At 44.1% G+C, this 17,129-nt stretch overlaps 1 protein-coding gene across 3 annotated transcripts in view; it reads right to left on the reverse strand.

Moving 5' to 3' along the window:
• The window catches only part of ING4 (inhibitor of growth family member 4), a 43,059-nt gene that overhangs the window by 12,408 nt on the left and 13,522 nt on the right, over positions 1 to 17,129 (reverse strand). Inside the window, exon 2 of one of the 3 annotated variants that reach the window (XM_073311450.1) lies at positions 506 to 545. The exons of the other annotated variants lie outside the window; for them this stretch is intronic. The gene's annotated coding sequence lies outside the window, so the exon portion shown is untranslated. The remainder of the gene's footprint in view (positions 1 to 505; positions 546 to 17,129) is intronic. 3 annotated transcript variants of the gene reach the window in all.

The raw sequence follows: 17,129 nt of genomic DNA on the forward strand, positions 1-17,129 counted from the left end.
ACTTAAGATTGCCTCTGTAACCTCAGTCTATCCTCTTTGTACATATGTATTATGCCACAGTCTTTAATTACATGATCACATACTATTTGTCTCACAAAATGCCTGCCTCATTCAGTGCACATGATGGATAGTGCTCACTGAATGAATTCTTTTCATCCTCATTTAATGTGTGGCCCCAGACCTTATTTACTGCACTATTAGTCAAACTATACTTTGAATACAGAATTATTAATTTCCTCGTGGGCTTTTCTATAGCACTCATCACTGAGTGCTTCACAGTGTATCTCCACCCCACTGCTGTCAGGTCCAGGTAGGTATTATAATTGCCATTCTACAGATCGGGAACTGAGGTTCAGAGAATTTAAGGACAAAAGGTATCCATTCATTTTGGGTGCTCAATTTGAGACACCCAGAGCCTGGTACATCAATCACAATACTTAGCATTTTTATAGCACTTTATATGTTCAAAGTGCAGCTCCCATTGACTTCAGCTGCAAGTGCTTACCACATATGCAAATGAGACCCCAGGATCTCAAGTTGGGCACCTAGAAAATGAAGGACACATAATTAGTGACCACCTGCAAAAAGTCTTAATTTAATTACATAGGAACTCCGTGGCAAAGACAAGAATAGAATCCAATGACTAAACCATAAGACCATCCTTTCCTCTTCCTGCAGTCCACTGCCTCATTCACTATACACCTTCCAACTTCTGTAACAAATGTGGCAGGGGTGCCATAGACAACAATCTCATTCACTACACAACCCTGGTCCATTCCCAGAGGAGGCTCAGCTTGTGCATTGAATGATGGAGGGATCCTGTGGAAAAAACAACATGACCCTGTAATTAAAGACTGTATCATGATTGTGACAAAGCTCTGTCCTTGTCTCTGTGGGTCCCGCGTTTCCTGGCGGATTTCGCTAGCCTCAGAGGCTCACTGTGACCCTCCATGTAACCCTTCTCTCTCTAGAGACAAGAGTCACAGTCTACTGAGCCATTTTCACCCTAAGCCAGCGAGGGAGGTGACAAGAAGCTATCCTCCCTTGCACAATCTCTGTTGTCTCGCAGTCTCAGTGATTAATTGGGGGGTGGGGGCGCAAAAGGGGGAGCCCGGGCCCGCCCTTTACTCCGGGCTCCAGCCCAGGGACCCTAATAGTATCAGCTATGGTAACTGACCTTTTAGAAACATGACACGTACAATTCCCTGGACTACTTCCCCACAGCAGCACCCACTTCCTCAAGCTCCACTTCACCCTTACCTCAGGGCCTCCTTCCTTGTGCCTGATATGGTGTGTACTGCTCAGTCTCTCCAACAGCGCAACTTCCTCCCACGGCTCCTTACATTCGCCCCCACCTGACTAACTGGGAGGCTTTTAACTAGTTTCAGCCAGCCCCTGATTAGCTTCAGGTGTCCCAATCAACCTACCATTCTCCCTGCCTTCTGGAAAGTTCTTAATTGGCCACATGTGTCTTAACTGACCTGGAGCAGCTGTCATTTCACTTATCCTGGTACCAGGGATTTGTTTAGCCTGGAGCTAATGTATCTATTTCCCACTACTTTTCTATAGCCATCTGGCCTTGCCCCGTCACATATCCCCACCCCTCTGCTCAACACCATAGAGTTGGGCAACTTGGGACGCCAGGCAGTATGCTCGTGATAGACCATCAGCGTTGCCATGGTGGCATCCAGCCCTGTGCCATATGTGGAATTGGAACGGTTGGAGGGATAAGAACCACCTGGTGACCCTTCCATTCTCTTCCTTATTCCACTGCATCCACTGGAGGGGTGCATGGTCTGTCACAAGAGTAAATCGCTGGCCTAGGAGGTAATAACACAGTGTCTCCATAGCCCATTTGACAGCAAGGCATTCTCTCTCGACTACTGCGTATTTCTGTTCTCTCGGGAGAAGCTTTCTGCTTAGGTAGAGGATCGGGTGTTCCTCTTCTCCCACCATTTGCGACAGAACCGCCCCCAACCCTACCTCAGAAGCACCTGTTTGTAAAATAAATTCCTTGCTAAAGTCCGGGGCTATGAGTCTGAGGTCATTACAGAGAGCCGTCTGAAGGTCTGTGAATGCCCCCTCTGCTGCTTTGGTCCACTTTACCATGTCTGGACTTCGGGCCTTCACCAGGTCAGTTGGGGACTTGCCCTAGGGGCGAAGTGGGGAATAAAATGTCGGTGGTAGCCTACCACACCTAGGAACACTCAGACCCGATTCTTTCAGGTCGGCCAGGGCCAGTTTTGAATTGCCTCTAGCTTATTCGTTTGGGGCTTCACTGTGCCCCTTCCCACAATATATCCCAGGTACCTAGCCTCTGCTAGCCCTATGGAGCATTTAGCAGGATTAGCAGTGAGGCCAGCCAGCCTTAAGGTACGCAGTACTGCCTCAACTTTCTCCAAGTGAGTTCCCCAGTCTGGCATATGGATGATGACATCTTCTAGGTATGCAGCTGCATAACTAGTATGAGGGCGCAGCAGCTTATCCGTGAGGCGCTGGAATGTGGCCAGGGCCCATGTAACCCAACAGGGAGGACGGTGTACTGGAATAGCCCTTCCGGGGTGGAGAACGCTGTCTTTTCTTTAGCTTCTTTGGTCAGAGGAATCTGCCAGCACCCTTTTGTCAGATCCAGTGTAGTCAAGTATCGGGCACTACCCAGTCGGTCAACCAGTTTGTCGATGCGTGGTATGGGGTATGCATCAAACTGGGATATTTCATTCAGTCGGCGAAAGTCATTACAGAATCTCGTGGTACCGTCAGGTTTAGGCACTAGAACAATTGGACTGGATCACTGACTGTAACATTCTTCAATAACCCCTCATTCTAACATTTTCTTTACTTTGGCCTTGATTTCTTCTCTTTTGGCTGCTGGGATTTGGTAGGGTCTCAATGTTACCTTGGTTCTGGGGATCGTGCGGATATGGTGATAGGTCTCAGTCATCCGCACGATCCCCAGAACCAAGGTAACATTGAGACCCTACCAAATCCCAGCAGCCAAAAGAGAAGAAATCAAGGCCAAAGTAAAGAAAATGTTAGAATGAGGGGTTATTGAAGAATGTTACAGTCAGTGATCCAGTCCAATTGTTCTAGTGCCTAAACCTGACGGTACCACGAGATTCTGTAATGACTTTCGCCGACTGAATGAAATATCCCAGTTTGAGTTATCCTCACTTGCTCGTGTAAGTTATCCTCCTGGGGAAGGGTCTCCTGCGTGACTAAGCATGCCTCTCGATCGTACCAAGGTTTTAGAAGATTGATGTAGTAAATTTGCTCCGATTTCCAGCGGCATGGCTGCCGCACCTTATAGTTCACCTCTCCCACGGCTTCGATTACTTTGTAGGGTCCCTGCCACTGGGCCAACAGTTTACTTTCTGCTGTGGGCACCAGTATCATCACCCGATCCCCTGGTTGGAAAAGTCAAAGCTTTACTTGATGGTTATAATGGGTTCGTTGGGTCTCCTGTACTCTCTCCAAGTGTTCCCGTACAATGGGCGTAACTCGGGCTATGCGATCTCTCATCTGCAGTACATGCTCAACTATGTTCCTTCCAGGATTTGGCTCCTCTTCCCAGGCTTCTCTGGCTACATCCAATATGCCCCAGGGGTGGTGCCCATATAGTAGTTCAAATGGAGAGAAACCCGTGGAGGCTTGCGGAATCTCCCGGATGGCGAACATGAGGTAAGGCAATAGGGTATCCCAATCTTTCCCATCCCGGCTCACCACTTTCCTGATCATGGCCTTGAGGGTCCTATTGAACCTTTCCACAAGGCCATCTGTTTGCGGGTGGTATACAGAGGTCCGTAGGGCTTGTACATGGAGCAATGAACAGAGATCTTTCATCAACTTGGACACGTAACGTGTCCCTTGATCAGTCAATATCTCCTTGGGTAGCCCAACTCGGGCAAAGATCTGTACTTAGCTCCTTAGCTATTGTCTTGGAAGCTGTGTTGTGTAGGGGAACAGCTTCTGGGTATCAGGTTGCATAGTCCAGTACAACAAGCACATGTTGGTAGCCCCGAGCTGTCTTCACACCCTACCAGATCCATGGCTATCCGTTCGAAAGGAACCTCTATTATTGGAAGAGGTATCAAAGGAGCCCGCAAGTGCGGGCGAGGTCTATGTAACTGACACTCCGGACAAGAGGCGCAGTATCGCCGGACATCTTCATGTACTCCTGGACAGAAGAACCTCCGCAAGATCCATGCCTGGGTTTTCTCTACCCCTAGGCGTCCTCCAAATAGGTGACTGTGGACAAGACTCAATACGGCTTTTTGATGTTTTCGTGGCACCAGAAGTTGTATTTCTTGCTCCTGCATTTGCACCATGTGGAACAGGAGATCTTTCTTCACTATAAAGTAAGGTCCGGGACTCCGGACCTTCCCATCCACGGGTATCTCATCGATCTCAGCCACCTCTTTCCTGGCGTTATCATATCTGGGGTCCTCTGCCTAGTCCCACCCAAAAGTCTCTCTCCCAGGACTAACCTGCCCAAGCTCCCAGAGGCCAGCTTCTGCTTCTTCCAACGGCTCGCCACCGTCATGGCTGGGGCCAGCCTCTGGCTCACCTTCTGTGGTGGAAGTTTCTCGGTTGGCTGCTCACGTCCATCTGCCTACTCGGGAGGTCTTCTGGCCCTGAGTCAGAATCCGGGTTCCCAAGGCCTTCACAACTTTCCTCTCTTTTTTTGTCTTCCGGGTCTTTTCGGGGGCTGAGAACAGATCCTGAGAAATCTCAGTGAACACAGGGGGTTGACATTCCCCCAGTGATGAGTCGCTGTCCTCAAGATCCCCACCTCCCTCCAGCCTCCCCGGAGGAAGTAAATTGTCAAACCCTGGATAGTCCCTCCCAATGACTACAGGATATGGGAGTTTAGGAACTACGCCCACAGTCACCTCAATGGGGTTCCCCTGAACCTCTATCTCCACCGGAATGGTGGGGTAACGGCTCACAGCCCCATGCATGCACATCACTGCTACACGTTTGGTTTGTAGCAGCTGACTACTTTTTACCAGCTTACCCGATATGAGGGTGATAGCACTCCCAGAGTCCACAAGTGCTGTAGTCTCTACTCCATTTATCCTCACTGGCCTGGTGTAATTATGCGGGGCTAATGCGACCCCCACGAGGTGGATAAGGGAGCATGGGACCTCCCAATCCCTCAAGTTACATTGCATAGGCTCCTTGGTGCTGGGACTCTGTGCTGCTATGTGTCCCTATCCCCACATGCATAACATCTATAATTGCTTTTAATCACTACCCTATCCCGCAGGTTAGGGGGTTTAGTCCCGGGGTTCCCCCTACTCAGGACAGTCCCTTCCTTCTGGGTTCCCAGCTGGTTTTCGGCCCCCCCACTTCTTCCACCTAGGACTCACCGGGGTTTGGCTGCCCAACCTTCCAGGGTTGGGATCGGGTGCTTGCTTCGAAAGGGGCCTTCCTTGAGTAGTCAGGTCAGTTCCCTGGCTGTCATCCGTCTTTCTACCAGCAAGATCATCTTGTCGTACGTGGACAGATCGTTCTGACCTACCCATTTGTGGAGATCTGGTGGCAGTCCCTGCACGTAATGGTCCATGACCAGGGTCTCCAAAATCTCCTCCGGGCTGTACACCTCGGGCTGTAACCACTTCCACATGAGGTGTATGAGGTCGAATAGTTGGCTCGGGGGTTTGTTCTCCTGGTATTTCCACTCACATAACCTCTGGGCCCTTACTGCTGCCATCATCCCTGATCATGCTAGGATCTCTGCCTTCAGACAGGTATAGTCAGTGACATCTGTGGCAAGCAAGTCAAAGTAGGCCTTCTGGGCCTCTCCACACAAGAAAGGGGAGAGAATGCTGGCCCACTGCTTCTGGGGCCACGCCTCACGCTGAGCAGTCCTTTCCAATGAGAGGAGATATGCCTCTACATCATCTCCTGACATCATCTTTGGCAGACAAGTGTCCCTCAAGGTTCGTGTCCCGTCGGACCCCCAGGCCTGGGTGGTGAGGATCTTCAGCTGGTCCACCACCTCTCTCAAGAGGGCACGATCTTGGGTTGCCTGGCTCATCAATAATTGGTTTTCTGCAGTAGCCGCATAGACTCCTGTTGCGGCATTGCCTGAACCCAGGTGGCCTCCTGCTGGGCTGCTGTGTGGCTTGTACCAGAGCTCTTACCACTTCCTCCATTGTGGTACAAAGCAAACATACAAACCAAAACAAAACCAAAAATCCAAAACCCCAGTGCACTTTTTTTTTAAACCTCTTTCTTCCGCCACGCTGTGAACGAAATCCCACCCTTAACACCAGTTGTGACAAAGCTCTGTCCTTGTCTCCATAGGTCCCGCATCCCCTGGCGGATTTTGCTAGCCTCAGAGGCTCACTGTGACCCTCCAAGTAATCCTTCTCTCTCTAGAGACAAGGGTCACAGTCTACTGAGCCATTTTCATCCCAAGCCAGCGAGGGAGGTGACAAGACGCTATCTTCCCTTGCACAGCCTCTGTTGTCTCCCAGTCTCAGTGATTAAACGGGGGGTGGGGGGCAAAAGGGGGAGCCTGGACCCACCCTCTTCTCCGGGCTCCAGCCCAGGGACCCTAATAGTATCAACTATGGTAACTGACCTTTTAGAAACATGACACGTACAATTCCCTGGGCTACTTCCCCACAGCAGCACCCACTCCCTCAAGCTCCACTTCACCCTTACCTCAGGGCCTCCTTCCTTGTGCCTGATATGGTGTGTACTGCTCAGTCTCTCCAACAGCACAACTTCCTCCCACAGCTCCTTACATCCGCCCCCACCTGACTAACTGGGAGGCTTTTAACTAGTTTCAGCCAGCCCCTGATTGGCTTCAGGTGTCCCAATCAACCTAGCGTTCTCCTTGCCTTCTGGAAAGTTCTTAATTGGCCACAGGTGTCTTAACTGACCAGGAGCAGCTGTCATTTCACTTATCCTGGTACCAGGGATTTGTTTAGCCTGGAGCTAATATATCTATTTCCCACTACTTTTCTATAGCTATCTGGCCTTGCCCCGTCACATAATGCATACACACACAGGAGTTTAATTAAGATTTGCGTGAGCAACGTTAATTCTGATATTTCCTATTAGAGGGTGTGACTTTGCTACCTTAATATTTTTCAATTAATTTTAATATAATTTCTTAGTTTAACACTGCAAACTTAAAAACCATGAGAAACCATACTGACCCCTCAAATGCATCATGAGCAAGGTTGGAACCTTTAGATCCACAGCACAGACCCTTTATGACTTGAGCAATAAGAGTTTATGCTCTGTGTGAACCAACAATAGGAGAGTGATACACACCTTTAGCAAATAGCTGTGAAACCTACTAGCAAACAGTTGAGACTCAAAAATCCTGGACTCTACCCCAAGTTCTAGAAAGGAGGCCTCTCTAGTAATGATAGACCTTTATTGCTCAACTCCCAAAGTTACACCGTGACCCATTCCGAGCTACTATCCATGAGGGATAAGTAGTAGCCAAAACAGTGCTCCAGTCAGCCCTCGATGCAGCCAACACAGCAGACTCCATTGTGGTGGTTATGCAACAAGTGTTTTGGTTACACCTATTTGGCCTCCCTAAGGAAGTGCAGATGACAGCTGAAGACCTTCCGTTTGAAGGCACCACATTGTTCCCTAAAAAGACTGATGCATCCTTCTATATCCTTAAAGATTCCAGGGCCACTCTCCGCTAATTAGGAATCTATACTCCTGGCTCATGGTTAATGGCTTGAGTACCAGCAGCGCAGGGCAAGGCTGAACGCCCAAGATGGGAATGGTTGACAGCTGCAGCAGTGGCACAATATCTTATGGAAAAGAAGTCCCCTGCTAAGGCACAAAGAATGAAAGGAGGAAGTGGAAAGTGGAGTAAATATAGAATTCCCAATATTTTGCAAAATTTAATTATAGCTCAGTAGAAAACTTGTAGGCTATTTTCTGGAGTTGTTTGGGCACATGACCAGTTGGAAATTAAGTAGTGTACCTGGCAACCCTGAGACAAAGAGGAAATTCATTCTACTGAAATAAATGTGTAGTGTGGAAGCCAAAATGCTGCTAACCTATAAGGCCCTGTTAGAGGCCCTATGCTTTGCTTATGTTTTACAGATAAATCTGTTCTTGCCACAGAACCACAACTAGGGGATGAGCCAGCAGGTTGTGAAGTTACTCAAATTATAATATGATGGGCATCCTTGTTGGGGGAGCAGACCACCATCACAGCACATACTGGAAGTACTAATTCAACCTGGATGACATATTTGCAAACTAAATCGGGTACCCGAGCTACCCCTAGGGGGAAGGTAATAAAAGCAAAAATAAGATGTAGGAAATGGCAGTATTGGCCACATACAGGAATAATGGAACACAGACCCCTTAAATGGACTCTCCCATGTCCAGGAAGAGATCAATATGTAAAAGGAACCTGGCTTGGTAGGAAATATTTAATTTCATTGGACTCATAAGGTCATTTAGGACAAAACAAGAGGGTCAGATACGGTGTGAAGTTACCCAGATTGTAGCTATAGCCTTTCAACCAGGGGACCAGATTGATATTTTTACACACACAAGTGGAACCGAGTCTGTGTGGATGCTTGAGTGACAAGAACTTAAGGGAATGCTGATTACTTCTCCTGGTCAAACTATGTAGGCACAGTGGAGGTTTAAGGTGAGTAAGTGACATGTTTCAGATCCAACTGAAAGGGGTCCCCCACAATGGGCTTTCATATGGTCACAAAGAACACAGTATGAAGCAAATCAATTAAAATGGCAATGCAATGAAAAATTTGCAGGGGTGAATGTAATTTATGAGATTTATATTTACACTAAAGGATCTGAACTTGAAGTATCAATTTGAAATATTGAGAGACAGTGTGAGGCTGAGAAACATAATGAAGACCCCCATGGTTAATGAGGAGAAAAAAGTGACTGTTACAAATCACACAAATACAAAACCCTAATTATAACCCCCATAGAAATAGAACCTAATATAAAAGGTAAAACGGAACCATAACCAGCAGAGGTTGACCATGGGAGTGATATTCTGATTATCTGGCCAATATCTCTGAGGTAATCACCCCAGTGATGCCTAATGAAGATGACCCGAGTGATGCCTCAGGTTTCTAATGAAGATAAGGGAACAGCAGAGAAAGATTAAACCCTCACCAAAGAGGTTAACTCATCACCAGGCATTACAAGGATTTTGAAGTACCCTACGACCCAACAGAAAACCCCAATCAGCCAAATTTAGTGAGGACTATGAGTGGAAGAAGAACTAGATGAGGGAGTTTGGCAGTGTGTAAATACAGATTAGACTTGGCAAAGTAAATGGGTACCAATTGTTTTGCACAGGGAACCTCCTCAAACATATTAACATAATCTTGAAAAAGTACCTCAAGAGTGTACTACCAAGGGGCCTGGTTTGATAATGGGACTGAAGTGACAGGAATATTTACAGGAGTTTTTGTAAAATTGTATAATATTACAGGGAATATCTATATATGTCATTGGGGATGTGAGTGGTGTTCTCAGAGGAATTGTTCATTACAGGGTGGATAAAAATCAATGATTTTTTTATTTAAATCGGATTTCTTTGATAAAATGCTTTTTGAGGAAAAACCTAACAAAAGATAGTTTTAATTAAGATATAATGTATCTCAAAGATATCTCATCATGGAATAGGGATTATAAATTCTAATTCTATATATAAAACAATATATTCATGTAATGTTTAAGAACAGTTTTGTAAACGAGTTCCAATAGTTCACGGATTAGGGACTCAAGATAAATATATTGTTTCGGTTAATCTTTCTATCTACCCAATGGGACTCAGTGCTCAGTGTAGAACATGGATCTCAAACTCAAATCACCACAAGGGCCACATGAGGACTAGTACATTGGTCCGAGGGCCACATCACTGATACCCCCCCGGCCCCATTCCAATTCCTTCCCCAAAGTCCCCACCCCAACTCTGCCCCCTCCCTTCCCCAAATCCCCACCCCTGCCCCGCCTCTTCTCCACCTCCTCCCCGAGTGCGCAGCTCCCCACTCCTCCCCCCTCCCTCCTGGAAAGCGCTATGCACTACCAAACAGCTGTTTGGCAGCGGGAAGCACCTGGAGGTAGGCAGAGGAGCGGGGACGGGGTGCACTGGGGGGGAAAGGGGGTGGCAGGGGAGGGGAGTTTGGCGGGCTGCAGCAAATAACTCCATGGGCTGCACCGCATGTTTGAGACCCCTAGTCTAGAAGATACCATCAGAGATGCTTAGTTTTGCAGTTCTCAAACTGTGGATTTGTGTCTCCAGAGATAACGCGCTTGTTAACAGCAAAAATGTTTTAAAATAAATAAATAATGTATAGAGGTGAGAAATAACTGACCTCAACCCTATTGTTTGTGTACAGAGCGTTAATCCCTTACTTCTCTCTAAAAGTGCAAAAGTTTAAAAAAGTTCAATGAATAGAAGATTGTTGGGGGCGGAATAGATCTGGACAAGGCGAAGAAGTCAGGAGATAAACATGAGAAGGGAGGGACACGCAGTAGAAACAAAATTGAAACTGTTTGAGCAGCATATTCCAGAAGTCTTGAGGTCTTTCTGAGTGTAGTCTCCATTGATTTGAGATCTACCATTCCATTCTCTGACTAGAAGGGAAAACCTATAATGGCAGCAGGCCGTAAAAGAGACCCAGTTTGGGAATATTTTAATGAAGTTCCTCTACCCGTGGGTAAAACAGGTATGCGTGTAAAATGCAAACAGTTCAACAAAGAAATGCAAGGCCTGGTTGCCTGAAGGAAACATCCTTCTCAGGAGGAAGCTGCATTGAAGATGATGAAAGAAACATGTCTGAACATGCAGGATCTTCAGTTTGGTAACAACCAACAAGAATGCACTTTTATGTAGAAATCCATGATTAAATCGAGTCTTCCTGACTAGTGATTTAAATCAAATCCACCCTGGTTCACTAGGATATGGTAAAGAACATTTTCGAAAGAGTGTTTGGGAACGAATGGGTCATGATACAGGGACACCATTAATGGGACTTGATTTAAAAGATGGGAAGTATCTAGATGGAAATGTCCCATGAACACGTATGTGCCTTGAAACATCTTACTTACATTGGAGGTCAACAACATAGAACTGGACAAACTTGGACTAATATAACCCAACAGATGAAAGAACACTGGACCGTTACAACTTTTGCTCCTGAACAAATGGAATAGCTGATCCCAGATCGTGATCATGGTTGCAGATGTATACAAAATGGGTCCAGATTTGAGATTACTTTGATTTTATCTCCTGAGGATTGGGTTATAGACAGTCACTATCCAAACTGTTCCAAGTGGACTGCTGGGTATAAAACATATTGGTTTTGGGATTTAAAAAGGAGAATGATTTAAAGGAATGCTACATGGGAAACATTTAACACTGGTTTGGGATTAGGAACTACCTGGTGTCTCTCTACTTTAAGGAAAAGAGAGAGCGAGAGAGAGAGAGAGACCTTGGAACAACTGGCTAAAGTGGCCAACACAGGGGGACAATGGGAGGTGGTAGACCAAAAATTAGATCAATCAGTAATGGAATTAAGGAAATTACTGGGAAAGGCTGTTTTGGAAATTGTTAAACAAGAAAAGCACATTTGTTTTGGTTTATCCTGGTGGGAAGTTTATATGGAAGCACAGGGAATATTAGAACAATGGAAAGATATCTTAGAACAAAGTAGTAAAGGTAACTGGCCAAGAGTACTGAATTGGGCATTAAAATATTATCTTACATTAACAACATGTTCAAAGACACCTGGAAGGTGAAAATGCAAAAGTGTACACTACACCAATGTATACTCATCCTTTCAGGAATAGCCAATGGAAAGGTGCAAGAGGTATAACTAGTACTTGGGGAAATGAGATGAGATACTATGAAATAGTGTCAGAAGGAAATGGATTGTGGTAGATCCCTGGAGAAAGATGGAAAAGAATAATAGGAGCCCAATGGGAATGGGGAACACTAATTGAAAAGGGAAATAGAAATTTAGAATGGAAAGGAGAGAACCTTACAATCAATTTGCAATGGAAAAGAGGTTGGTGGGGATTGTATTAAATAAATCAAAATTTATGTTGGCACCACAAACAAAAAGATAATGTAACAATAAAAATACCCTGGATGCTGGAACGAGGAATGTGGTATATGTGTAGGAAAATAATTAACTTCCAATATGAACAAAAACAATGGCACCCCTTGGTAATCAAAACATATATAACTCACCCTAGATTGATGCCACCAACTTTGGAGGAAAGAGGAGTGAATGATACAGATCGGGTCATGGAAATACAAACATACCAGAGGACATTAAATCAGATAGAACAGACGACAGGCCTTGTAATAGGCATAAAAGGTGTACTTGCTTGAAAATACAAGGTTATTGAAAAAGATGTAAAGGGTAGAGAATCTCAAATACGTGCCTGGTATGATATTGTATGTCATGAAACAGAGTGGAATGGGACTGAATGGATAATTGTATTTTGGATTCTTGGAATAACGGTGTTATTTTTCTTGTGCATCTGTATTGGGTATCAAATATGTAAACAGTATAAGAAAAGGCAAGCCTTAGAGGGACACTTTAAAATTCAGTTGCCAGATTATACAACTGAAGACCACAAAATGACATTTTAACTTAAAAAGGAGACACATGGCCCAATAATTAATAGGTATAATTGGTGTAATTGGTGCAATATCACAATTACCTTTAGTAACTGGATATCGAGTGGGGGACTGATGGGATAGTGTTGAAATATTATGAATTGCGGGGGATGACACAAGTCTGGTAAAGCCTGGTAAGTCTGAATTTGCTAGAGGATTCTGGGAAGAGGATTCTCTTGGCATCAGACAGGATGTACGGAAATTTACTGAGAGTGCTGAAATTGCACTTGAACCCTGACACAACTATGTACTCTGGATGTTTAACCAGGGGCTTTGTGTGTATTTGTGGTGATCTGGAAGAACTATGGTCATGGTCAGTCATGTTCAAACAAATCACCCAGAAAACATGTAAATGGTGAACTCAGAACAAACTGACTAGGGTCAACTGACCCTCTACGACAGCACAACAGCAAGAGCTGAGGTGAATGATTGATGAGAAAGTAAATGTCAGTCTGTCCCTGTTGTCCCTTGCAAAAATATTAATCAGAAAAACAAGTTATGATTATGAAATGCCTACATGGCATATTTCAGGGACAATCTGAGAAAAGATTTCAGATAGAGGGCTCCTTGTTCATGTAGCAGACAAAGGCATAACAGAATTCAACCACTAGAAACTGAAGGTAGACAAACTCAACTAGAAATAAGGCGCAATATTTTAACAGTGAAGGTAATTAACCAGTGGAACAATTTGCCTTGGTACGTAGTGGATTCTCCATCACTTAAAAACAGTCTATCTTTTTTAAAAGATATGCTGTAGCTCAAACAGAAGTTACTGTGCTTGATGCAGGAATCACTGTGTGAAATTCTATGTTCTGTGATACTCTATTAGATGATCCTAATGGCCCCTTCTGGCCCTAAAACTATGAATCAAGCACGTGATTCCCCACAATCAGCACATTTTATTCCATCTTTAAAAAAAAAACTTGTCAACAAAACATGAAAAAAATTAATAGCAGTTTTAATTGCACTGTTAAACAATAGAATACCAATTGAAATTTATTAAATAATTTTGGATGTTTTTCTACATTTTCAAATATATTGATTTCAATTACCACACAAAACACAAAGTATACACTGCTCACTTTATTTTTTATTACAAATATTTGCACTGTAAAAATGATAAAGAAATAGTATTTTTCAATTCACCTCATACAAGTACTGTAGGGCAATCTCTTTATCGTGAAAGTAAAACTTACAAATGTAGATTTTTTTTTTTTGGTTACATAACTGCTCTCAAAAACAAAATAATGCAAAACTTTAAAGCATGTAAATATCTTGTGACACTGGCTACAACAGTGTCATGCGAACACCTGTTCTCACTTTCAGGTGACATTGTGAACAAGAAGTGGGCAGCATTATCTCCTGCAAATGTAAATAAACTTGTTTGTCTGGGCGATTGGCTGAACAAGACATAGGAGTGAGGGGACTTGTAGGCTCTAAAGTTTTATATTGTTTTATTTTTTAATGCAGTTATTTTTTGTACATAATTCTACATTTGTAAGTTCAACTCTCATAATAAAGAAACTGCATTACAGTACTTGTATTAGGTGAATTGGAAAATACCATTTCTTTGGTTTTTTACAGTGCAAATATTTGGAAGATTTTGGAGCCTTTTCCCAGCTCTTTCCCCCCAGTTGAGTCTTTTTTTGAGACATGTAGCTACATATGACAGTACAGATGCAGCCCACTTTTCACTGCACCCCATAGCTACAGATACCCTAATGCCATCGCCATTGTAGACAAGACCACAAACATTCACACAGCACACTATGCTGATTTTCCCCTCAAAGAATATACAGACTTCTATCTTCCTTTATCCTGAAAATCCCATAAAAAACTCAAACATTCATTGATATGCAGAGTAGTGGGATTACTAATATTTATATAAAAACAAGTTACAATTCACAGCCATTGATTTTTTTCACACTGCAAGCCTCTGTAATTGCACAATATGTTACCCTTCATCTTCCCTCCTTCTCTAACATTTGACTACTTACTTGTGTCTTGTCTTAAATTAGGACTTGTCTACACACAAGAATTCCATTAGTGTAGTAAAACCGATGCATCTTACATTGATTGCTTGTGCCCACATTGTTGTAGTTGCATTTTGGTAAGATACGTTGCTTTTGAGCCTTATATTCGTATAGCAGGGCTGTGCTGCATCAATTCCAGTATGGATAAATATGCCAGGATTCCTTGCACTGCTCCTAGGCATGCTGCATTCTGAGTAATTTTTGCTCCAGATTGTGAGATACTTCCAGGAGGCCAGAGAAATTGTGGGAAGAGAGGCCCAATTCCTAAAATCTTCTCACTGTATCCTGGAATTTAGCTGACGGAAGTGCCATTTCTAAACAACTTGGTCACAGTGATAGAGACATACTGTGCTCCTGTCCATTATTGAGACTGAAAGCAGGTTTTGGAATATCTGAAAGCATGCAGTGTGGTACCTATGGTGACTGTGAGAATTTTTGAAATTGTGTGAGAAATTCAGAGAAGGACCCAGAAATTGAATTTGCATGGACCAACAAAATCTATTATTTGATCAACTGTCTTTGGAGGGATGCTGCTGTTTACTCCAGCCAACAAGCATTGATAATCTGGAGATTTAGGATGATGAAAGCTTCAAAACTTCAGACTGCATGAGGGTACTGATGAAGCAGGGCCACAGACCAGAATGAGAGCACTTCTCAGCATGCAGAAGTGAGTGACAATCACTATTTGGAAGGTGGCCATCACCAATTGCTACCAATCAGTGGAAAACCATGTCAGTGATGAAAGATTCACAGTTGGAGCTGTTATGCAAAGTGTGTACAAAACTATTCAGCATTTGACACTGCATCATGTGATCAAGTTAGGTAATACGGGAGCTCATTACTGTGTATGAAAAGATCCCAATTGTGATAGGGATCCACTGAAAGGACCTGTGTGCCCATTCTATTTCCCCCCTCACCAGCTCTTGCCATTCAATTACTCCATGGTTCTGTAGGCCTTGTTTGAAGACCCCAACAGTTCACCAGCATTAACACTGGATGGGTCAGGAAAAGTTCGTGATACCAGGGTCTTCAGAAATTCAGCACTAATCTCAAAAATCAAACAAGAAGTTCTCTTCCTCTACTGTACTACAGACATAAATGAAGAAATTGAACCAACTTATTTTTGGATGACCCAGCACCACCTTCTTGCTTCCCTGGCTTATAAAGGGAGCTACTGTAAATCCTGACAGGAACACAAGAGACTAGTTAACTATACCCTAAACCACTGTAGGATGGCTATAGAGCATGCATTTGGTAGGCTGAAGAGGAGGTGGAAAAGTCTGTCACAGACTTCCCTGTTCTGGACTCATCTTCCCTGTATTACTGCTGCATGTTGTTTTTACACATAATCTGTGAGACTAAAGGAGGAGTAATTGCTGATGATTGAAGAGAAGAGGTGCAGAGACTACCTGCCAAACGTGAACAGCTAAAGGTGCAATCCACTGTTGGCAATAATGAGAAGTATTTGTGGCACCTTTGAGACTAACAAATTTATTTGGGCATAAGCTTTTGTGGGCTAAAACCCACTTCATCAAATGCATGGAGTGGAAAATACAGTAGATAGATCGACAGATGGATCGATAGATCATGAAAAGATGGGAGTTGCCTTACTAAGTGGCGTGGGGGGGGTCAAGACAATTTAATTAAAGTGGGCTATTATCAACAGGATGAAAAATCACTTTTGTAGTGGTAATCAGGGTGGCTCATTTCAAGCAGTTGACAAGAAGGAGTGAGTAACAGTAGGGGAAATTAGCATGTGGATATTAGTTTTTAGTTTTTGTAGTGACCCATCCACGCCCAGTCTTTATTCAGGCCTAATTTGATGGTGTCCAGTTTGCAAATTAATTCCAGTTCTGCAGTTTCTCGTTGGAGTCTGGTTTTGAAGATTTTTTGTAGAAGAATTGCCACTTTTAAGTCTGTTATTGAGTGTCCAGGGAGGCTGAAGTGTTCTCCAATTGGCTTTTGAATGTTATAATTCTTAACAACTGATTTGGGTCCATTTATTCTTTTGTGTTGAGACTGTCCGGTTTGACCAATGTACATGGCAGAGGTGCATTGCTGGCACATGATGGCATATATAACATGGGTAGATGTGCAGGTGAACGAGCCCCTGATGGTGTGGCTGATGTGGTTAGGTCCTATGATAGTGTCCCTTGAATAGGTAGGTGGACAAAGTCCCCTAACGTCTCTACTTGCACTACACTGATGACATCTTCATCATCTGGACCCATGGAAAAGAAGCCCTTGAGGAATTCCACCATGATTTCAACAATTTCCACCCCACCATCACCCTCAGCCTGGACCAGTCCACACAAGAGATCCACTTCCTGGACACTACAGTCCAAATATGCAATGGTCACATAAACACCACCCAATACCAGAAACCTACTGACCGCTATACTTATCTACACGCCTCCAGCTTTCATCCA

Source organism: Lepidochelys kempii, chromosome 1, assembly GCF_965140265.1.
Source record: "Lepidochelys kempii isolate rLepKem1 chromosome 1, rLepKem1.hap2, whole genome shotgun sequence".
In the NCBI taxonomy this organism is placed as follows: domain Eukaryota; kingdom Metazoa; phylum Chordata; order Testudines; family Cheloniidae; genus Lepidochelys; species Lepidochelys kempii.